Genomic DNA, 26,615 nt, shown 5'->3' on the forward strand with positions numbered 1-26,615 from the left:
ATCTACAGTTAACTAATTTTTTGCAACATAAAAATGTAAGCGGACGACATCTACCGAAAACCGCATGAACTTCCGGGGTTGATGATAATGAAGAGAAAAAGAGTAGATTTATTTAATTAATGTAATTTGAGGATGGCAGCCTCCAATCTTAGTGCAGAAGAAGAAAAGGTAAAATTTAATAACAAACTTTTTTTTTTTTGCTTATCTAATATTTGAAACTGAGCTCAAAATTTTTGACATTTAGGAATGAAATTTTGTAATATTTTTGATAGATCTATTTCAGTACGGTATGCCTAAAATACGAAAGTAAGATTTTTGGTCAGATTTTTGACGAAAGTGAGCGAAAGTGACTTTTAAAATAGTAATTATAACATTTTAATAGACTTTTAAAACAAACTTGCAGTTTGTAGACATATATTATTAGAAAATAATTATATTTATTAACAGAAATAATCATAATGATGATTTAATCGCTACTAATTTGCATAATTTCTATACTGCAGTACACAAGTTCTTATATCTTCCTTTCGTTCACATTGAAAAATACGAAAGTGACTTATAAAATATTAAATATTCTGTTTTAATTGAAATTTTTACTAAAATTACAATTTGTAGATGTATATTATCAGAACTTGATGATACCTATTTTTTAAAATAATCATTATGATGATTTAATCGCTATTTATTTGCATTATTTTTAGACACAAGTTCAGATATCTTCCTTCGCTCAGATTGAAAAAATACGAAAGTGACTTCAAAATATCGAATATAGCGATTAATTTGAATCTATATAATTATAAAAGATTGTAGACGTATAGTTTTGGAATTTGATCGATAATATCTATTTTTAAAAATTATCATTATGATGATTTAATCGCCATTTATTTGCATAATTTCTATACACAAGTTCAGAAATCTTCCTTTCGCTCACATTGAAAAATACTAAAGTGACATATAAAATATTAAATATACTGGTTAAGTTGATTTTTTACTAAAATTTCTCTAAGTAGACGTATACTATCAGAAATTGATAATATTCATTTTCAAAAACAATCATTATATATGATGATTTAATTGCTATTTATTTGCGTAATTTCTATACACAACTACATAGATCTTCCTTTCGCTCACATTGAAAATACGAAAGTGACTTATAAAACATTCAATATACCGTTTATTTTGAATTTATATCAATACAACAGTTTGTAGACACATAGTTTCAGAAATGAATAAAAAATACTTAAAAATCATTATGAGGTTTTAATATTCATGCATTTTCATTATTTCTATATAGCAATTTCAGAGATCTTACTTTCGCTCACTTTCGTATTTTCAATGTTAAGGAGAGGAAGCGAAAGTGATTTTAAAAATATCAAATATAGCGTTTTAATTGCACTTAATATTAATAATGCAGTTTGTAGACATATATTATCAAAACTAGTATCTTTAATCAATATGATTTGATCTTCATTTATTAGCATAATATTTATACACAAGCTCAGACATTGATCTTCCTTTCGCTTACTGTGAGCCTGACGAAAGTGACTTACAGAATATCAAATATAGCGTTGAAATAGGATTTCGTGATAATATTGCAGTTTGTAGATGTATCTTATAAGCTATAGTAACTATCATTTTTATAAAACTTAATATGTTAAGATGAAAAATGAAATTTATTATGTAAACTATAATTGTCAAAAACATGAATTATACAATTTATGCGTTAGGGCTCCGATTTACAGGTCTCAATTTCTTACATCGTCTTTTTCGGGCAGTTTTTAATTTTTGATTAACGATGGTGTTACCTAACATTTAATATTCTGTTTATATATCATACATGTCATATTGTAATTATACTGTTTGATTCTAATCTAACAGTAATAGGTCTTGAATGTGTTTCTCATTATTATTATGTCTCTTGAAATTCTTAAATGGAATGGTCTTATGTAGGTTTTATGTGAATAGTTGTATATATGTTTGAAAATGCATGTATACGAATGAGACAAAATAAAGTATGAATATGTTTACATGCAAACACGTGTTGTCATATCATTTTCGCACCCACTTTAATTGATAGTACACACGACGGTGACCGCATGACGCTTTAATCCCACTAAAGTATTATTATAATCCAATCATAGGTATGTAACTGATGACACTTGCCCGGTTGTTTATTGAGTGGACAATTGAATTAACCTTTCTTCTGCACCACCATAGATATCTTGCATGGATTAAAGTGGCAGTTATTGTGCTCATCCAGGTGTAGATGAGCAATGTACATGTTAATTTGAAAAATAATTTGGAATTTCCCATCATTATGTTAAAATGATATTTCACTATGAAAAAAGGAAATAAGTAATCCACGGAATTTTCTATAAATATCGTACTATATATATCGGTAAAGTTCAATCTTTTTATAAGTTTGGATTTTTTTTTATATTTTGTGCTAGTCATTTCATCATCAATTATAGGTCAATCACCATGAAAACATGAATAATAATGAAAATGACTCATTTATTTTTTTATTATAAAAAACATTAATGTCGTGAATATTGACATTGACTTTCGTCCGATTAAGTCACTTTCGTATTGTTCAATGTGGGCAAAAGTAAGATATCAGAACAGGTATACAGCAATTATGAAAATACATGGATATTAAATCATCATAATGATTATTTTTTTTAATATATTTTATTCATTTCTGAAAACATGCGTCTTTCAGCGCTATATTTGACATTTTTGAAGTCACTTTCGTATTTTTCAATGTGAGGGAAAGGAAGATCTGTTAACTTGTGTAATGCAAATAAAGGGCGGTTAAATCATCATAATGATTATTTTTAAAAATAAATATAATTGACTTCTGATATTGTACGTCTACAAATTAATTGCAATTTTAGTAATACATTCAATTTAAACAGTATATTTGATATTTTGTAAGCCACTTTCGTATTTTTCAATGCGAGCAAAAGGAAGATCTCTGTATATAACTTGTGTATATAGATTATGCAAAATAAATGGCGATTTAATCATCATAAAGATTATCTTTGAAAGTAAATATTATCATTTTCTGATATCATACTTCCACTTTGTGCAATAATAGTAAAAATAATTTCAATTTAAATGGTATATTTTATATTTTATAAGTCACTTTCGTATTTTTCAATATAAGCGAAAGGAAGATATAAGAATTTGTGTATATAAATTATGCAAATAAAAACCGAATAAATCATCATTATGATTATTTTTCATAATAAATATAAGTAATTTCTAATAATATACGTCTACAAACTGCAATTTTATTGTAAAAGTCTATTAAAACGTTACAATTAATATTTTAAAAGTCACTTTCGCTCACTTTCGTCAAAAATGTCACTTTCGTATTTTAGGCAAACCCATTTCAGTATCTGTTTTACTTTTAAATAATATTTTTTCAAGCTTGTTAAAATATTTCATGTATTTCAGGGTAATAAGCAAGAAATTTTATTTTTTCCATTTTTATCATAACTTACTGTCATTATGATTAACATAATATGAATAAGGCAAAGCCTCAAAGAAAGTTCTTTAAAAAAAAATTATAGAACTTTTTAATACAACCATATTTATTAAACCTATCGCCGGCTGCTCAGTAGTGCTCAGTTTAAACTACACCTTTACTTAACAGTTTTTAATATGAAAAAGGCAAAGACTCAAAGCGAGCTTGATTTTCTTTTACCGTGAAATAGTATAAAATTATCGTTCATTTTTATTTTGCATTTTCTGTTTTAAAATTGTTATTAGGTATTTTATACACTGCTTCTGTTTATTCTGGTTCCCTGTCCTTTAATGGTTTCCCTTTCCTTTTATGGTTTCCATGTAAGTGCACAGGACACCAGTCGCTTCTGTTTCCAATCAGAATACCTCGGCTTTTATCCTTATCTTGTAATTCAAAAAGTTGCGATGTGTCAAATCGGTACTTCGAACGAAAGTTTTCAAAACCATCACTATCTAACAGGTACTCGTGTTACCGTAAAGCTCGCTTTGCAAGCAGGCCCTTCGAGCTTGCTATTTTATTGTACTTAGACATTTTAACTATACAGAACACTTTTGGTCACACAATTCACTCAACCACTATTTTTACTTTTGAAATATGGCTATTTCATATTTTATATGATATCTACCTGTCAGATAACATAAATTCACTTAAAATCCTATATTGGGATTAATAATTCCATTTCGGTAAAAGGATATGGCAAAACCGTAACATACCACAAGTTGATATTGCCACAGCATCTATTTCTTCTTAATTTTATTGATAAGATGCATATAAAGGATGTTTTTTAATTATATATTAAAAGTATGAAAAGTACAATACAGCAATATGTTATTAAATAAACCCAGTTTTACCAAGATGGACCAGTAAATAGTAAATTTGAGTCATGTGTTTTTGATAAATTTTAACTATTTTTGTTTATCAAAGTGCAGGGCAACTAATTTGTGAGAGCAAGTAAATTTATAGGGTCACTTGCCCTGCATCTAGACAAAACAGTCCATTGTTTTCCAAATACATGTATATATATAAGTTATGTTAACTGTAGAGGAATACCATTGTGTTTTCAAATCTTTGTTCTACTCTTGTAAATAAGTGATTTTTTATGTTACAGGAAATTTATTTTCAGCTATAGGGGAAAAAAATACTTTTTGAGGAGTGGAATGGGGCTGAATTTGCCCTAGAAAAGCACTCATAGTATCATCTAACATCATCGGAAGTGGCTTAGCTTTGAACTCTTTTTTATTGATAGTTATGATGGAAGCACAAAATTTAATATCAAGTTTTATCCAATAAGCTTTTCAAAAAATTACTCTTTAAGTGACATTAATTTATGCCCATCCAAGTGTAAATGGTGAGTGCACAAGTCAAAATACCGGTAACCTTACATTTTACCATACTTGCGTTCAATTGATATTTACTGTTAAATGCAAAAATAATCAGTAATCCATGTGACTGCACAGGCATTTCTGTAAATATTGTTAGGAATATATCAGTAACATTCTTTTTTTTAAAGAGTAGGGCAGTCTTTTGATAATTTATTTATGTACATTTTTAACATACAGTCCAAAACATTTTTTCATTATCAACTATTGGCCTATCACCATTATTGTAGTCATTCTCTTGAAATATATTACTAATTAATTAATTAATTAATTGATTGGCAGTGAAAAATAGCATTAATAATTATATGTCACTTTAATGGCTTAAAATATATATTATACAGCAAATTATGATTGTATTTTTTGTTCAGTTTGTTTCATCTCATGATTTTAAACAATCTAACAAATTCTGTTTTAGTGTCATACAAAATGTGTATTTCCATTGTACATACATGGACATTGTATTTTATTTTTAGAGGTACATGTATGATGTATCTAAGAAAGACTATGAACCAAATACATAAAAAACTCAGCTTAAGTAATGAATTTAACAGCCATTTCACAATAGATGTGTAATTGTGCATTTATCTTATTCAGAACATACATGATAACACAAGCATATATGTTATTTCAGATATTGAACACATTCTCAGAGAAGGTGAACGCATACCGTCAGAATGAACAGCAACCACCATTTCCGAGAAACACAGCTGTTAAATTTCTTATGGCCAGGAAATTTGACTATAGACGGGCAGTGGAATTGTATAGATCTCACGAGGTATTGATAATAATTGTCAGAGGCAAACTCACTATATTTATGAAATGGAATGGTCCAACTTTGAATTTGGACTTGGCTGTTGCTAGTTTAGGGGATGGTAACACCAGGAACCTAATCTTAAAATAAAAATTAGAACAAACTAGATAAATTTGGGTGTAATTTTTGTTGAATGGCTAAATGGTATGAATATTTATTGTTTGGTCTGATTACCATATAAGGAAATGAAGGCCGTAAGAACATACTTTAGTTTAAGAAAAGTGATCGATTTTCTAATCTTTAGGAATCAGGAAATGAGTTGAACAAGTTAAACAATTGTTCACATTGTTTTGCACTTTGTCAACATCTCCTTATATTCAAGTATTCTCTTCCTGCTCACATTTTATTTCATTCATTATCTGGTTTGTTATTTTATCCCGCCGCCCCCTCCCCCTTGTTTCCCCCCATCAGTATCCCTACTTCCGTCACTAGCTACTCAAAATAGTATAAAATAAATTCAAGTACTGATACTTAATATATGCTCCTATGGTGTCATTTTAAACATATGATAGATATTAATTTTTTCTACATTGGTAAAGAATACTAAATTTCAGTTGCACCATTAATAAAATATTTTCCTATTACTTATACATACAATGTACTTAAGTTACTGATCATTTTAATGAGGACATTATTACATAAATAATAATTTTCCTTGATAATTTGTCACACTTAAAGTAATGATTAATCACTTGAACCTCTCAGTTTTGTTTTAGTACAGTGGCTGTGTGACCTAAGTTGCACTTCACACAACATTTTTTAAGGAGTTAAAGCTACATGCATATTGTATTCAAAATATAACATTTCATGCTAAAAGTTGTTCAATAACATTATAAACTTACTTAACTTAGTGACCTCTAGTAGAAACCATTTATGTGTATACATGTATAATACAAGCTTTATAGCTAACAGCAATTTTACAATATATATTAATTTACTGTATATATTTTGTTTTAAAATTTCAAGATGTCTGAACCAGTGCCTTGTTAGCTTGACTATTCGACGAATAGGGAGAGCTATTATACTCAACTTGCTTTGTCATCAACATCACACTTTGTTTTAATCAATGCTTACAAGTTGGTATCTCCAAGTCTACTGAAAGGAATCAGTTGTAGCTTTACACTTTTATTTGAAAGCATAATAAGAGGTCACTGTCCAAGGCCTATAACTCATAAATGAAATTTGACAGAATTATAGACCTGTTTAAACTTAAAAAATTCTACATTATCCAGGCCTTTGTTTAGCTATCGAGCACTGAGAATAGTCGGGCATGCTGTCCTACTGACAGCTCTTGTTTTATATTAATTACTAATACCATATATTGCATTTGCTCAGTCTCTACCATATTTGGTCTTTTAGGGTAAATATACTAATAAGTGTTTTATTTATAGGAGATGAGAACTAAAGAAGAACTACAAGATATAGACTTTAGTGATCCAAATTTGCAGAAAGAACTAACTACGGGAAAATTTACAGTTTTGGTAAGATTCATTAAATTTGATCAAAAACTGCAAATAAATTTCTCGAATTTTGACAAAATCTTTAGTGGGTTATTTGAGTGAAAATATGCTAATTTTTGACATTGTTTTTAATATAATAGTTATAACTGAAAGATTTGTGATGTAAACTCTTGTATCAAGTACAAATTTATTGAAATATATATAATGTGCCGATGTTTTTGAATATTTAGTCTGGGAGAGACAGTCATGGTGCGGGTATAGCATTATTTACAGCAAAATATCACAGTCCCACAGACACAACACACCAGGTGGTCCTCAAGGCACTTGTATATCTGCTTGATGCTGCTTTAGAGAGGTAGGTTACTTGTATGCTATGCCTGAGTATTGACTTATCACATTTCAAGGATTCTCTTGGATAATTTGAAGTATGACTTCAAGCCCTAAATTACTAAACTACCATGTAAAATGTTTAAAGTTTACAAAATTTCTACACAGATTTGAAATTTCTTATGTTTTAACTTACAGGGCATTTATGTTTTACACTTATACTTACTCGTTAATGTATTTGTTAAGCAATGTCTTAACTAAGAAAACGAACATAGTTTGAACGACACTCTAACCCTTTAAAGAAAGGACCACACCATTATTATTAAGACCACCTTTTGAAAGAACATCAAGTGGTCTTGCTTTGCAGGGTTATTCTGTATATAGAATAAGGAATAATAACAATTGGTATGAGCTAGTTATCATATGATGAATAATATATATGATTATCTATGTATAGCTCACAAGGAAGTAAATTGTTAGAAAAAATTTGAAATTATCTAAAATGATTTTTTTTTGTTAGTTTCATAGCACATTAACACATTATTGGTCAAATTATCTATCTAAAATGTAATTTTATCTATCTCTTTATCAGTATACAGCATTTTTATGCTATGACCTTGATTATAAAAGTTATGAGCTATTTCAGATTGAATATGGTGTGGGAAAAAACCCACAACATCTTTAATTACTCTTTAAAGATTGTACTATACATCTAGTTTGTAAACTTTTTGTTATCATTTAAAGCATAATGCCTCCAGATGAAAATTTTAAAAATGTATTTAAAAGTAAAATATTGTGAAGTGAACAAAGAAAATAATTTACACATTGCAAACAGCACTTGCAATCCACGAAAATAACCCACCAAAATGAGGACGAAATAAGCAAAAATAGCCCTTACTGCATTAGTAACGCAGTAGAAATATGGTTATAAATACTGCAAAATCAGTCCTTAACAACACAATATATGTAAATTTTTACTTGAATCTTGTTTTATTTTACTTTTCTTAAAATCTTAGTACAATTTTCTCAACTTTAATTTTCTTAGAATATTTTGGCTCATCTGGAGGCATTCAGCTTTAATGTTTTAGGTTGCTGAACATGTTTATATGCTAGATATTCTATGAATTAGGGCAGTATCTCTAGTATAATGCATCAAAATGATCTTGTCTATGATTATTACGCCAAACTATTTGTTATGTTTTGACACCATTGCTATTGACGTCATGTGACGTTGACATAATTTCCTGTTTATTATTTATTTATGTATGCTGAAGAAGTCTGTCCAGCCAAAACGTTGGTTGGTATATTAAAGGGAATTTTAAGAATTTGCTGTTAACTACTTATCTTAACTGTTTATTATGAATTACTTTGTGATAGTTAAAGAGATTTTAAAATCAAATTACTAAAATTAAAACATATTATTCTTTATTTTAATTACAGTCGAGAGACCCAGCGTCACGGGATAGTGTTTATATATGATATGTCAGAATCCAAATACAGCAACTTTGATTACGATCTTAGCATAAAAATTCTCAACATGCTTAAGGTATGTCTTCAACATACTTTTATTATCAATTTAAAGGGTAGTGGTGGCCTAATGGTCAAGGTGTCTGCCTCTCAACCCAGGGATCATGGGCTTGAGCCCTTTTTGGGTCACAACCATGTTTCTTCATATGACACCAGCACTGGTTGGTTCCAGGAAGCGGATTCGAAAATGATTAATATAAGTTGCAAGAACTTGCTTCGCAATCGAGCTTAAATTAAATATATTTTAACCATTAAATAATATTAAGTTAAGATAAATCTCTCTATATAGATAGACAGTAGGCAGCAGAATCCATGATTATTGTGTTTCATTTGAGTATATTGACAAGTTATGTCTTCATTTATCAGTGTGGGACCTCTGTGACCAATTGGTTATTTATGGTCCTTTGTTTCAAACCAATTGTCCCTAGCTTCTGTGGGTTAAATTTTACCAGGGACTTTTGTGAGGAAGCTTGACAGCTTGGTCTTAGAAGGTTGGTGGATCTACATATACTCAGATGCTTGCTTGGATCGTAAGGTAATGCATAGAGGAGCATCTGACGCCTTCTGTCCAAATTTAAAGCTGAAAAGTTGCCATATAACTTTACCAGTGATGGAGTAACTTAAAACCTAACTATAGAGACAGAAAAAAAAAAACAATATAAAAACATTGTCATAATCTGTGAAGTTTATTTAATTGGTACAAATGTGGTGACCTCATCACCAACTCTCATCAACAAGAAAAAGGCACATTAACCCTCAGAAATCAGTACATTTTTATACGCCCGTTTGAAAAACGGGATGTATTATGGGAACGCCCCTGGCGGGCGGGCGGTCGAGCGTATGGGCAGGCGGGTGGGCGGGCGGCGTCCAATTTGTCCGGAGCATATCTCCTACATGTATGGAGGGATTTTAATGAAACTTCATAGAAATGTTCACCACTATGAGGAGCAGTGTCGCGCACATGAACCAGGTCTCTAGGTCAAAGGTCAAGGTCACACTTAGAGCTCATTGAAAAATCCTTGTCCGGAGCAAAACTTCCACATGTATAGAGGGATTTCAATATTACTTGGCACAAATGTTCACCATTGTAAGGCGGAGTGTCGCGCGCAAGATTCAGGTCCTTGCGGCCAAGGTCAAGGTCACACATAGAGGTCAAAGTTCAGATAAAAATATGAAGATGTGTATATGGACCATTTAGTCATCATTTATTGAGGGATTGTAACACAAATGGTCATTATCAAGACTATGGCTGTGATACATATAATTTAGGTCAATATATACAAGGTCAAGGTCACTAAAGATGATGAAATATCCAGATTTTGTCCGGAGCATATCTCCTACACGCATGGAGGGATTTTAATGAAATTTCATAGAAAATGTTCACCATTATGAGAAGCCATGTCACGCACATGAACTAGGTCTCTAGGTCAAAGGTCAAGGTCACACTTAGAGCTCATTGAAAAACGCTTGTCCGGAGCAAAACTTCCACATGCATAGAGGGATTTCAATATAACTTGGCACAAATGTTTACCATTGTGAGGCGGAGTGTCGCGCACAAAAATTCAGGTCCCTGCAGCAAGGTCAAGGTCACACATAGAGGTCAAAGTTTAGATAAAAATATGAAGATGTGTATAGGGACGATTTAATCATCATTTATTGAGGGATTGTAACACAAATGGTCATTATCATGACTACGGCTGTGACACATGTACTTTAGGTCAATATATGCAAGGTCAAGGTCACTAAAGATGGTGAAATATCCAGATTTTGTCTGGAGCATATCTCCTACATGTATGGAAGAAATTTTTATAATACTTTATGGAAATGTTCACCACCATGATATGCATTGCTCCATGCATGATCCAGGTCTCCAGGTCAAAGGTCAAGGTCACACTTAGAGCTCATTGAAAAACGCTTGTCCGGAGCAAAACTTCTACATTCATAGGGGGATTTCAATATAACTTGGCACAAATGTTCACCATTTGTGAGGCTGAGTGTCGCACGCAAAATTCAGATCCCTGCGACCAAAGTCAAGGTTACACATAGAGGTCAAAGTTCAGATAAAAATTTGAAGATGTGTATAGGGACCATTTAGTCATCATTTATTGATGGATTGTAGCACAAATGGTAACTATCATGACTACAGGTGTGACACATTTAATTTAGGTTAATATTTGCAAGGTCAAGGTCACTGGAGATGATTGAATATCCAGATGTTGTCCGGAGCATATTTTCTACATGCATGGAGGAATTTTAATGTTACTTTATAGAATTGTTCACCACCATGAGACGTAGTGCCCTGCACATGAACCAAGTCACTTTGTCAAAGGTGAAGGTCACAGTTAGAGCTCATAGAAAAACGCTTGTCTGGAGCAAAACTTCTACATGCATAGAGGGATTTCAATATAATTTGGCACAAATGTTCATCATTGTGAGGCTGAGTGCCATGCATAAAATTCAGGTCCCTGCGACCAAGGTCAAGGTCACACATCCTGTGCATATCTTCCCTACTGATTTGTTTTAAGGTTCATTTAACAACACAGTGCCAAGAATAAAAACTTGCTTGCTAGATAACACTTATCCATAATGCCCCCATCTCCATCTAAAGCTTTCGTAAACGGGCGTATTTTGTGACTATGGCACCCTTGTTTCCTCTTAAGAAAGGGCAGATATGTGTTTTATTTTAGTTTGATAATACATACTAGGGGTATCACGTTTATCCATTTAAACAGGTACAGTCGGTTTTTAGCTAAAAACCAGTTAGAAAATTTACTTAACGGTAACTGGGGTAAGTATCAGACAAACAGCCTAGAATGTTTTAAATTGATTCTGAACCCTACCTTAATTTTATAACAAGAAATGACATTTTGTTTGTATTTTAAATGTACTCAATATTGTATTTTTTAACCGATAACATGTAATCTGATGGCAAATGGTACAGCCCTACTAAAATAAGTTAATCCATAATTGGATATGTATTGTTATCAATTTGAGTACTAGAAAACTCAACAAGAATGTTATATCTAATCATAAACAAACAAAGTTAATGCTGAAAATCTAAGAATTTTATTAGTACGGTGGGTTAAACGTTTAACATGGTTTTTAGGTTGCCGTTTAAAAAGTTACACGTTTAGCTTTTTTGCTGACATGACATTACTTATACATACAGCGATTATTGCCGGAACAAAGTAGCGCTAAATGTAAAAATACTTTGTTTCTAAAAGTATCAAAATGCAAACAAAGTGTTATTTTAACTTCCATACAAAATACTTAACAAGTAACTTTAAGAAACTGTTACAGGACATCAAAAAACAAAAAAGTTGTATAAATTTGGGGCCCAATGGGCTTATAATGAGTTATTCTCAGAATAAGATTAATATTCTGGATAGAAATTTAATGTTAATTGTCTTGAGATCAAATTCAATTGCACTTAAAATCACTTAATTCTTGTATGATTACATTTGACTGAAAGGGGATGGTATTAACAGGAAGTTGGTTTGCCAAAAAGCCTTCACTCATTCTTGAAAATTGATGAATACTTAGAAAACCCATTCATAGAATTTGGTGACCCAGTAGCTGAGTGGTTAAGATTTCTGACAATAAATTACTTATCCTTGCCTGCAGGGACATCAGATTCTTGCAAGTGAGGAAGCTATCCCGGTAGCTAGTTTTTTCTCCACCAGTAAAGCTGACAAATGACTTTGGTTTTACTTAATATCCAACAAAACAAAAAAAAAACATTGAAATATTTTTATCTAAAAAATTTCCTTAAAGATAACTTGATGTTGGTTTAATTGGCGTCCTATTCACTAGCTCTACTCATAGATAAGTTCCTTAAGAAACTGAAACTAGATATAAAATCTGAAACTGGTTTTAATTAATGACTTTAAGACTTGAATAACCGTACTTATCAACTTTGCAGCAGTAAGTGTTTGTACAGGAAACTGATATATCTCACATGTCCTAGCTGATATTTGTCTGCAATGGTTGCGTGGGTAATATAAGTTGTTGCCAGAAGGCTGATGTTAATAGATAAACATATTGTACAATTACATTGATAAACATATTATACACTTACATTGATAAACATATATACATGTATTATACACATACATTGGCAAACATATTATGTACATACATTGATAAACATATACACATACATTGGCAAACATGTTATACACATAAATTGATAAACATATTATACACTTACATTGATAAACATATATACATGTATTATACACATACATTGGCAAACATATTATGTACATACATTGATAAACATATACACATACATTGGCAAACATGTTATACACATAAATTGATAAACATATTATACACATAAATTGATAAGCATGTAATATTACACACATACATTGATAAACATATTATACACATACATTGAAAAACATATACACATACATAGATAAACATATTATACATTGATTACATATTATACACATACATTGATAAACATTTTATACACATACATTGATAATCATATTATTCACATACATTGATAAACATGTTATACACATACATTGATAAACATATTAAATACATACATCGATAAACTTATTATACATTGATAAACATATTAAATACATACATGATTTATATCAATATTTGTTTTATTTCCAGGGAGCATATCCAGCTAGGCTAAAGAAAGTGCTTATAGTGACTGCACCACTATGGTTTAAAGCTCCATTTAAGATATTACGTCTGTTTGTGAGAGAGAAATTACGAGATAGAGTAAGTATTACTCTTAATGCATCTGAAGATTATTAATGATATATGTGCTTTATTTCAGTATAAAGTCTTTTCCAGAGATGATAAAGTAAAGATTTAAACTGTCAAATTTATTTTATAGATTTTTCCTGCTTTGAACTTGGAACAGTTCTTTTGAATTTGGAACAGTTCTTTTGAACTTGGAACAGTTCTTTTGAACTTGGAACAGTTCTTTTGAATTTGGAGCAGTTCATCAGAATTTAAAGGAACAGTTCATTAGAATTTAAAGGAACAGTTCATTTCAATATACAGGAACAGTTCATTTGAATGAAAAGGAGCAGTTCATTTGAATATAAAAGAACAGTTCATTGAAATTTAAAGGGATATTTCATTTGAATTTAAAGGAACAGTTAATTAGAATTTAAAGGAGTAGTTCATTTGAATTTAAAGGAACAGTTCATTTGAATATAAAATAACAGTTCATTTGATATGGAACAGTTCATTTGAATTTGGAACAGTTCATTTGAACTTAATGGAATATTTCATTAGAAAGTAAAGGAACATTTCATTTAAAGGAATGGTTCATTTGAATTTAAAGGAATAGTTTATTTGAATTTAAAGGAACAGTTCTTTTGAATTTGGAACAGTTCATTTGAACTTAAAGGAACATTTCAATTAAAGGAATGGTTCATTTGAATTTAAAGGAATAGTTTATTTGAATTTAAAGGAACAGTTCATTTGAATATGGAACAGTTCATTTGAACTTAAAGGAATATTTAATTAGAAAGTAAAGGAACATTTCATTTAAAGGAATGGTTCATTTGAATTTAAAGGAATAGTTTATTTGAATTTAAAGGAACAGTTCATTTGAATATCCAGGAACAGTTCATTTGAAATTGGAACAGTTCGTTTGAAATAGGAACAGTTCATTTAAAATTGGAACAGTTTATCAGAATTTAAAGGAACAGTGCATTTGAATTTAAAAAAAAGTTTAGAACCACCTGGTGTTTGATATATTTATCTCTCGACAAACTTTTACTTATCCGAATTACAACAATTAGGGGTGTCATGGTTAGAAAAAATGCTAACTGTTTTAACAGAGACCAGATAACCTGCTTAAACATACTTATAAAATCCTAAGATTTTCAACCCATACATTACGAAACTTTGTTCTTTATGACACCGATATCACATTTGTTTCGCATTTTTGTACTCAAAATTGATTAAAATATGGAGTGATCATTTTCCATTAGTTTTGTACCGTACTCGATCAGATCAGAAAAAAGTACGTTGGTGAGTACAAACTTAAATTACAAACAAATTGTTCATATCTTGTTATAAGAAACTAAGGGAATGTCTAGAATCAATTTTAAACTTTTTCTCCTCTTTGTCAAACTCTAAATAACTAACCAACATCGCTTACCGGGTTATTGAATTTTGTAACCTTGTTAGTAAAAAATGATGGAAGAAGACGTGACACCCTAACAAAAATTGAGCTATTACCAAAAAAGTTTGGGGCCTAAAAAGACTTTGCATGAAAGTGCAGATGTTTTATTACTATTAATGTGGCAAAGGTTTATAACTTTCAGCTGATTTCATTGTGGGTGATTTTCACTTTATAACATGTAAATAAGTTGTGTACATTTTACAATGACAAAATAGACCCACTACCCCCCCACTCCCCAACTCTGTTGGATCTAGGCATGGAAGTCCTTTGCATGCTTTCTTGTTCAAAAAGTAGGTTAAAAGACAATTATATCTTTTAACAATTTCTCTGTTCTCTATCTTTGATTCAAATATTATGTAGAACAAAAATAGTTTCCTCACAGAGGAAAAAAAATTGTGTTTTAGATATAAATATAGAGATTTAAGGGTATATGCGTATTTTCTATATGCATATGATACACAGTAAATTTAATTTTTACCATAGTTAGTGTTTTCAGGTGAATAAACCTCATTTCATGTTAAACATAATTTTAAGACAGATTTGTACTATTCCAGGTTTACACAGTTAATAAAGACCCAATACTCCTCCCAACATATACCCCGTGATTCTCTTCCCCAAAAAATTTGGAGAAACCTTAGTGTTAACCATCGCCTTTGGTTACAAGTTGTGTGCTCAAATTCATCAGTCTAATTTTGAGGTTCTAGACTCATATTTTGTTCTCGAAAACAATCGGTATCGCATAGTTCTAGTGAAAATTCAGATTTTGCTTTCATGTAAACGATGGCGGCCTATCCTAGAATCGGAGGATTCTAAAGATACTGTATCAGAAAAACAAAGTAACGAAGAAGGTGAAAAAGATTGATCTGATAGATATTAATGGACGTGATAAAAGGAAGTGAATGTTGAAAAGGAAGGTTGGCGGAGTAAATCAAAGCGTAGACATGATTCGGGTAATATACAGAATTCCAGTCGCAATAGTGGTAAGGAAAAGCCCAGAATCTCATCCCATGGACATTAATATGGACGGAATGCCACCTCCAAAACCCTTGCAAAAAAGAGACCACATCGCAAGTATCTAATATATTGGGAGGACTCTATACATATGGCAGAAAGAAGGAGGAATGACCGTCGCTGAACTAGTCGCGGCACTATAAACAAAAGGGAAGAAAGGTTTATACGAGGAATATTCTGAAATCAGACGAGAAGCACCTGCAGACACTTTTTTATTGCATCAAAGTAAGTATACAGTAGTCATCTAGAATCAAAAAATAACCTGTAACTTGAGTCTGTCTTTATTTGGGATATGAAGGAAGTCATGTTTTTAAGGGTGACACTTCAAATTCAATAGTCAACCTTAAGGTGACAACGGGAGTCAATTATCACTGAAAATACCTAAAATGAGATTTTTTTGCTTAGTAGATTTATCAACCTTTTCTGAACACAATTGTGATTTAATTTTGGAAGCAGTTAGTCCAAAAAATGTGTTTTTAAACGTTTTTAAAAACGGTACCTGTACCATTTTTATCTGCAATTCGCGTAACCTGTCAATTATCGATAACGCTCCGCCCCCTGTTGAGGCATCAATGAGGGAAATCGGTAGTTCCATATATCCGTGAATTACCGGTCCATACTGGTCCATACTACTCGTAATTCATGTATCGTACAGATACTGTACATATTTTATGAGTATCATTTTAGATTGTTTAAGGATGATTATTTCTCTATGAATCAATAAAAAGAGATATTAATATATATTATCAGTGCATGAATGCTTTGAATAAATTGTTCGCCAGTAAATCGAACACAGTACTTATAAACCTGGGACAAAGTATGAAATTTATTGTCTATCCCGGTAGAAACTGGATCTCTATGCCGTGCATACATGATATTCATGATAATAGAATCAAGAAGCGCCAGATCATAATGATCGAGTAATACCTTTTTATTTCTATTAAAATATGTGAAGCATTTATTAATTTGGTGGAGTAAATATATAATATCCCGTTCTATTTTGTACATCGATCTACCATGGACTTTAAAAGATGTCAGAAGCTCAGTTTTTTGTTATTTTATTTTATATTTTAACGGAATTTCATACACGAATACACATGGCAGATGACACTGGTATAATACAATAATAATGCTGATGATAATAAAAATAAACTTCAAAAAGGAAACAATTAAATACCCCGCTAGCGGTGCGCAAATGCGTTCCATTTCTCCCCCCACTGATGTGCCTCAAATTTTACCGAAAGTCACGTGAATGTGCGACAGACACCAGAAACGGACATAAATCACGTTAAGAATTGAAGAAATTTCGGCTATAAACTGATATTAATCAGCAGCTTTTTTAAATTGGTCAGATGTCACTGGGTCATAAAATGTTTTAGAGGTATGTTACCGCAACTTGTGACCTCTCTGGTGCGATATTTGTGTATTATGCAATTATTAGCGTGAAACGTAGGGGTCCGAGAGAGAACAAGCCGATTTATGACACTTCGTTTGACGCGGGTCGGACTAACTTTGAATCGGCATAACTTTTTTAATAATCAAGCAATTAACATGCGGTTTAAAGCATATGAAAGGAAATTCATTTACAGAGGGAACCGTGTCAGGGATTTTTGTTTGCTCAATCAGCGACTTAATTATCTTTAATTAAGTAATATGTATGGTGAAAAAAGTCGCATAAAATGTTTGACGTTACGTAATATTTTTTGCAACGGACGCGCCCTCAGGCGCGTTCAGAGCTAAGTCATCTACACATGGGATTTCGTCTGCTACAATCGCGCAATGGTTTTCCCCAACCCAAAAAACACCCCATAAAAATAGAAACATAAAATTTGTTTCCCTTTAAAAACCAGTTTACTTTTGTCGGATATTTTAAAAATTTCTTCCAAATGTTTGTTTTTTCTTTTTTAAAATTTAAGGGTTATCCAATTTTAAAATTTTTAAAGAAAATTTGTTTGAAAAAAAACTTTTTGTATTTCCTGTAGTTTTTATTTGGGGAAATATCAAATTTTACTCCCGAAACGTTTTTACGGGCTTTTCGAAAAAGTAGGACAGAAAAATTTTATACTATAAAAAAAGGTTTTAAGCTCGGGATTTCCCATTGAAATTATTTATTTAGGAATAAATTTTTCTCCCATTATAAAAAAAACTTTATTTTTAAAAAAATAAAAATTTTTTTCTGATCTAGAAAAAACTTGCGAAATTAAAAAGAAAAAACTTTTTTCGTGACTCATACCGCGGGTTGCTGAATATTCAGCAGTTTACATGTATTAATAAATTAGATACAGTATAATGGTTAGTATAAATATATCTATTTTTGAAAATGCATGTAACAAGTTTTTTCAACACTTTACCACCATGTAGTCTTTCATGGTAATCTTTATTGAAGGAAGTTATAATATCAGTTCTACTTCCGATTCTTGTGGTTTGTTAGCATATTTTTCTAGGTCACGATATGAGTTAACCTTCGATATACTAAAAATAGATTTCTGCTTTACCGGACAGGCGATTAGGGAGTACACATTATACATGTAATAAACCAGCGGTTTACATGCAATACTTTAAGAAATTCTATACAACTGTAAGAAGGAAACAAGTTGAAAAATGGAATTTAGTGTGAAATTGAAAAGGACAGCTTAAAAATAACATTCTCATGTGTATAATGTATATGCTTGAAGTTAATTTTGCATGGTTTTATTTAGAGAAATATTTCGTTTGACAGTTTTTTTTTTTCTATTTACATAATCATTCTTTGGAATAAATCGATAAGGAGACTGATTTACAAGTTTGACCAGAGTTTTTAGGCATAAATTTCATTCTGTATAAGTAGAAAAATCAGAATTATATCAGATTGGGACACATAAAATATATTGCTCTACAAATCTCGAACTTGTATGGAACAAATTGTCTCTGTTATATCTGCTGTGTGTGTGTGTTTTTTTTTCTTGTTTTTTTTTCCTTAAAAAATGTCTCTCCGGTTGCATGTCCGTCGCGTTCAGTGCTGCAGCACTTTGATTTGAGAAAAGAGACACGGTTCCCCAGATAATATAAATATGGTTATTTTCCAAAAGTTTGATGACAAAAAAATAAAAAATGACTTTGATATGACGATTTAAAATTTTATGATTTTTATTCAAAATCAATCATTTACAAAGGCATTTTTTTTCAAATATGTTATTTTTTATGATGATCAACGACATTTAACCCATTACTTCATGAGCATTTTGTGAAAAATGGCTGTTTTCATTGAAAAGTCTCCCGTTACAAGTTCAAATTGCTATAATACTATAAAAACTGCTTCAACACTAATCAAACTTGGCACAAATGTTGACTGGACCATTGCCCTTGCAACAACATGCTCAGGCTTAAATTTTCTGTTACCATGGCAACGAGGGGACATCTCAAAATTGCCAAAAATCACTATTTTGCGTTGATTTTTTCCATCAAAATTGATTTCAAAGTGCTGCAACTTCTCAATGGATTGAGATAGAGTCAAATGCTTTTCAGCGTTGGTTACACGTTACCTTATGATCAATCTGGGGTCATTTACAGCCTCTCACAAGTCCAAAATTTTCTTGGCGATGAGGGGGACTCCGCCCCCCTTCAAACCCCCCCCAAACAGAAGGGGGCACATCCCCCTTCTGGCAACCCCCTGATGTATCTTTTGGTTGGGGGGCCGCGCCGAAAAAGAGGTCACTTTTTTAACAACATTTCTCAAACAAAAACAAGTGTTTGGGGCCTAAATAAGGCATTTTTTCATCATTTGAGACAACAAAAAGGGGGGGGGGGGGGGTGAAAAAGGCGTTAAAAGGCGTGTATATGAAGTAATGGGTTAACAGAAAATGATGAAAATACTTGAAATTACCCTTAATCGCGTTTTTTCATGTTTAAACATGGTCTGTCATATTAAATTTGAAGAAAAATTGTTGTTTTGTAGATTTTTTTATTTTTTCATTAACCCATTACTTCATGAGCATTTTGTGAAAAATGGCTGTTTTCATTGAAAAGTCTCCCGTTACAAGTTCAAATTGCTATAATACTATAAAAACTGCTTCAACACTAATCAAACTTGGCACAAATGTTGACTGGACCATTGCCCTTGCAACAACATGCTCAGGCTTAAATTTTCTGTTACCATGGCAACGAGGGGACATCTCAAAATTGCCAAAAATCACTATTTTGCGTTGATTTTTTCCATCAAAATTGATTTCAAAGTGCTGCAACTTCTCAATGGATTGAGATAGAGTCAAATGCTTTTCAGCGTTGGTTACACGTTACCTTATGATCAATCTGGGGTCATTTACAGCCTCTCACAAGTCCAAAATTTTCTTGGCGATGAGGGGGACTCCGTCCCCCTTCAAACCCCCCCCCCAAACAGAAGGGGGCACATCCCCCTTCTGGCAACCCCCTGATGTATCTTTTGGTTGGGGGCCGCGCCGAAAAAGAGGTCACTTTTTTTAACAACATTTCTCAAACAAAAACAAGTGTTTGGGGCCTAAATAAGGCATTTTTTCATCATTTGAGACAACAAAAAGGGGGGGGGGTGAAAAAGGCGTTAAAAGGCGTGTATATGAAGTAATGGGTTAATGCACAAATATTAAATAAATAACAATTATTACTAAAATAAGTTGGTTTAAATGACATTTATGTGAGTACCACGGAAAGTGTCTGTTGTCACCTTAATAACCAGAGATTCTTATTTATCTCAAGTTAAGCCATATATACATGTAGGATTTATATAAAATCTTGCTGTTATTTCCAATTTAATATCTGTAAATTAACTCTGCCCTTTGAAATCTTTACCTAGACAGCACTGTACATGTACATATGTGATGGACTTGTATATTCTATGAATTTGAAGAAGTCCATTATGTTAAAAGTAAAACATAAAAACTGAAAATCAACACTCAAAATCTAAAGCCCTGTTACAGTTCTGAGTTCTAAGTTTGTTATTTGTTAAGCTTGCAAAGGCCCAAGAAAATTGTGTTTCAGTAAAACAGGTAATTAATTTTGATTATTCAAAGATGCTGACTAAATGTACATAAAAGGAAGAGTTTCATGGTAATGAACAACCAGGAAGAATCTTCTGATGAATGATCCATGCTTATCTTTTTATGCACATGCCAGCAATATACAGTGTGGCAGATTAATTCAACCCCTTAACCTGTTGAAGTTATTTTATGGATTTGCCCTGTTTTGAATTTTTTTACAGAACAGTCATTTAAGTTAAACAGATTTAAGTATTAAAGTAAAAAAATTAAGGAACCATTAGTATAGTGTTTGGTCAGTCTGTACAGAAGTGCAGACCAGCCTGGTTCTATACTGGTGGCAAAGGCTAATCAATTTGGGTTGTGGTGGGTAAAGAGTTTGCATTACATGTCAAGCTAGAGACAGACAAAGCCCACCTGACAAAATCTATCCTGTAATATTTTCCAAGACAAACAAAAAATTACCTTCTCAAATACAGTTGACGAATTATAGAAGTTTCTTGAACCATAAAAAAAGTCATGAATTTACCTAGGTAAATTTTACAGGGTGGGTGTATGTTCGATGGCTCTTTGGCCAACAATCCTGTCAAGCAGGTGTGGAATTTATAGCGGTCACTTTTAATGTGGACTAAAATAATGCCAAAGGATGAGATATTATAGGGTAGCTCTTGATGTTAAAACATTGGTAGCAACTGAGATGTGAGACAAAGTTTTTAGTAAATTTCACAATCAGCCCCCAAGAACCGATACTCTGCTAAACTTTATTTTAATAATACAAGGGTTACCTTTCTTGATTTGTGCAGAGTAAAGTGCTGTTTGATCAAAAAACAATTATTGTGATGTATTTTGTACAATTATACAATAGTAACTTTGCTTTCTTTTTTTAAACAGAGCTAAGCACAATCTCCCCAAGAACCGATACTCTGATGTATTATGTTATGATCAGACAAGAGTTACCTTGCCTCAGACAGAAGATGACCCCTCCTCAGATTATATCAATGCCAACTATGTCGATGGGTACATGCAGAAACGAGCCTACATTTCCACACAAGGTGAGAGGATGAACTTTTCTCCACAGTATTTTCTATGGGACATAAATTATTTGCTAAATGTCAGTTTTCTTCTCTGTATTTGAAATTGTTTTGGATACTCCAAATGAGAAATTAAGCTAAAGTTCACAGAAAAAAACTGCTACAATACCCAATTTGTTAATTTTGCCATCATTTGGAACAAGTCTGTTAACCAACCTTTTTTTTAAAAAAAAGGCGAAAAATACACTGATTGTTGTATTTTCTTTCTTTAATAATATGTAGGAGATTGACTTGTTTGAATATTCAAATTACAATAAAAGTGTAGTGTAGTGTTTCCAATAGTTGTATTCTTCCATTTAAAAAAACATTGTAGTATATCAATAAGAGTATTCAGGCTTTTGTTTGAAATTCATTAGGCAAGAAAACAGTGGTTCATTCTCTAACATATACACTTGTGAGCAAAAAAGAAATATTTCAAATGGGAAACTCAAAGATATTGATCAAACATGAATGCTCAAAGATATTGATCAAACATGAATGCTCAAAGATATTGATCAAACATGAATGCTCAAAGATATTGATCAAACATGAATGCTCAAAGATATTGATCAAACATGAATGCTCAAAGAAATTGATAAAACATGCATTCTCTAAGATATGGCATAAACATGAGTTCTCAATGAAAATGCTCAAACATGAATGCTCAAAGAAATTGATCAAACATGCATTCTTAAAGAAATTGATCAAGTATGCATGATCAAAGACATAGATCAAACATGAATGTTCACAGAAATTGATCAAACATAAATGCTCAAAGAAATTGCATACACATGAATTCTCAATGAAATTCCTCAAACATGAATGCTCATATTATTTTTGTTTGGAAAATTTGTTATAGTTTATAAATGAACTTGTTTTTCTTACTAACTGTTTTCAGGACCGTTTTCAAAAACATTTGGTGATTTTTGGCGTATGGTTTGGATGTCACAATGTGTGACTATAGTCATGACAACCAAGTAAGTTTCATAGGAAATAGTAGTTATGACCAGTCATTTGTACTTGGAAAAAAAAGGCATTTGTAATTAGAAAATTCTGTGTGCATTATGATTTATAAATCATAAAGTGATAAATGTTATTAAATTGCTTCCACTGTACACTTGTATCCTAATACGTATTATCCTGGATTAGTAAATGATTTTTTACCAAAACAAGATTAGCTTTTGTCATTATTTAAACAACTTTCACATGCAGTTCTTTAATTGGTTTATTCATATTTATATCATTTCCATTTTTAAAAGTTTTTATGAGAGTAAAACATTTTTGCTGTGACAAAAATGTATTTGCACACATATTATACATTTAACACTTGTAAAGTAATGACCATTTCTGAAATTTAAAATGGAAAATTCTTCCTCTCTCAGTGGATTAATGCTCTGTACAGGTTGAAAAATTTAAAAGGTTATAATGTTCATGTACAGTCATTATTTTGATGGTTAATTCAGGACAATGGAGAAAGGACGTGTTAAGTGCGGTCAGTACTGGCCACTAGACGAGGACACTGAGGAAAGAATGGATGAGTTTATAGTTACCAACAGGGGGATGGAACATAACAGAGATTACACTATAACCAGTCTGACACTACATAATACACTTGTAAGTATTAATTATCTACTTGTGCCGTTATGATTAATGAGCTGCACCATGACAAAACCAACATAGTGCGTTTGCGACCAGCATGGATCCAGACCAGCCTGCTCATCTGCACAGATTGATCAGGACCCATGCTGTTCGCTATCAGTTTCTCTACTTGTAATAGTGTTTGTAAGCGAACAGCATGAAACCTGATCAGACTGCGCAGATGCGCAGGCTGATCGGGATCCATGCTGGTCGCGAACTTACTATGTTGGTTTTGTCATGGCGCCGCTCAGATAATAATGTTTCTCACTGAAGCTGTGGTATAGATGAGACTTTGATGAAAAATATCATATAAAATTAAATTGCGATAAACTGTTTTAATGTTAAAATTTTGGTTCCATTACTTAAACTACATCTTGTTAAAGAAAACATCATTTTATTTTTTTTCTCTTCAATAGCTCAGGAATCGTGATATGTTTTATACAAACTTAAAACTGAATAATGTCCATTAATATTCATGTTATAGAATTTTCTTCATTTCTATATTTTAAACTAAATAAGCAAGGAAGGGGTGTAGAACAACATGTCTATGCACACCAGAATAGGTTTAAACTAGGGGGCGTGAGGGATGTTGCACTTTTTCATTATCCCTCATGTGCAGACTCAATCAAACTGAGTCTGACATTACTCTATTTCATTTAAACTACTTATATTTACAGACTGGTCAAGCTAGACAAGTTAAGCATTTACAGTTCACCAGTTGGCCTGATTATGGTATCCCCCCAGCTGAGGGTTTCCTCGACTTTTTGTTACGGGTACGAGCCTGTCAGGCAGATTCCATGAGATTACTCGAGCCAGCGTGGAACGGTCATCCCAACGGACCACCCATGGTCGTACATTGTAGTGCAGGCATTGGTAGAACAGGTAAAGTAACAGAACTGTATACAGTTCATATTTTTGTTATGGAATTGAACACAGAGTAGTAGTTTACTGATGACGGCAGAATGAGTGGCTTTTTCTTTTGGTGAATTTAAATTGATTAAGCTATGTAATTGTAATGTTTAATTCTTATATAATATTATCTTAATGTTAGTGGCTGATGATTTTTCAAAAGGTATGCATTTACAGGTAATGAAATAATTGCTAGCTTGTGTCCAATCTTAAAAATCACTTTACCATATAGCAGACATATTGAGAGTTCATATACAAATATTAGTACATTGCATTATTCATCTAAGATTATTAAAAAGAATAACCTATTTTAGGCCAGTCTTATGCACTTATCAGTTTTCACCTTAATGATTATCTATTTGTTATTTCATTTTTCTCAGGTACATTTATATGCACAGATATAAGCCTACATAGACTTGTGCATATAAACACAATAAATATACGTGAAACAGTGCGTAAAATACGCTCCCAGCGGGCATTTAGCATACAAATGCCGGATCAGTACGTTTTCTGCCACCTGGCTATCATTGGTTTCGCCATCAAGCATGAAATGCTACCAGACACAGACTGGGTCTCAATTGGTGGTAGTGAAAGTGATTGATCTGAAAGAAAGAAACAGTGAACCATTCTGGAAAAGAAAAAAATGGTGGAGACTGTAACAACAGAAAACAGCTGAATGGGAATGAAATCTTTCTGTGTGTTTGTGGTGTTAAATTAAATCATTAACTTATGTCAAATGAAATACATGACAAAACATATGACTTTAATCATTTTTTTTTAAATTAATCATTTTAACAGATTTTTTTTATGTTAAATCTATAGGGCTAAAATAAGAATGTCTGTGTTATGTATTTCTATTTATATGATATCATGCATTAATTCTATAAATAGTAAAGCACTACTAGTATAATTGTCATGTATAAAGTAAGCATCTGTAAACAATTTTGATAAGCATTGAATGTTTAATATCACTTATTTATTCCCCAACATTTGTTTTTAAAGCATCATGTCTCCAGATGAGCCAAAATATTGCAATAAAATCAAGCCTGAGAATGGTGTACACAGATTTTTGGAAAAGTAAAAAGATCCAAGAATTAAGTAATAATTTACATGTTATGTGCAATAAATGATATTTCTGTATTTAAAACCACAGTCCTACTGTGTAACTAATGCAATAAAGGCTATTTTTAAATATTTTGACCTCATTTTGATAATTTACATGGGTTGAGATTGCTGTTTGTAATGTGTTAATTTGCAACCTTTTGGTTACTTAACAATATTTTACTTTAAATACATTTACAAAATTTTCATGAAAATTAGCATGAATCTGGAGGCATGCTGCTTTAAACTCATTTTTTCATGAATTTAGTAATAATGATTATATACATTGTCAAATCAGTATGTAAATAACTCGTGTACATGTTCACTCACAAATTGTCACTAAAGTTATAATTGAAATGAGCCGCGTCATGACAAAACCAACGTAATGCGTTTGCGACCAGCATGGATCCAGACCAGCCTGCGCTTTCTGCGCAGTCTGATCAGGATCCAATCTGTCCGCTTTTAACCCTATAACATGAAGAAAAACTGATAGCTAACAGCATGGATCCTGATCAGACTGCGCGGAGGCGCAGGCTGGTCTGGATCCATGCTGGTCGCAAACCCATTATGTTGTTTTTGTCGTGACGCGGCTCAAATAGCTAATTTATTTAGATTCAAATGTGCTTTAGATGTCTTTTGATATACATGTACATAGTTGCATTTGTAAATTGCCTAATTCTTTTAATATGTGCC

The 26,615-nt window shown here is 31.8% G+C and overlaps 1 pseudogene; it reads left to right on the forward strand.

Moving 5' to 3' along the window:
• Nucleotides 1-28: 28 nt before the first annotated feature.
• Nucleotides 29-26,365, forward strand: LOC132728705 (tyrosine-protein phosphatase non-receptor type 9-like; annotated as a pseudogene).
• Nucleotides 26,366-26,615: the final 250 nt, after the last annotated feature.

Source organism: Ruditapes philippinarum, unplaced genomic scaffold (genome assembly GCF_026571515.1).
Source record: "Ruditapes philippinarum isolate M1 unplaced genomic scaffold, ASM2657151v2 ctg4675_1_1_1_1, whole genome shotgun sequence".
In the NCBI taxonomy this organism is placed as follows: Eukaryota; Metazoa; Mollusca; class Bivalvia; order Venerida; family Veneridae; genus Ruditapes; species Ruditapes philippinarum.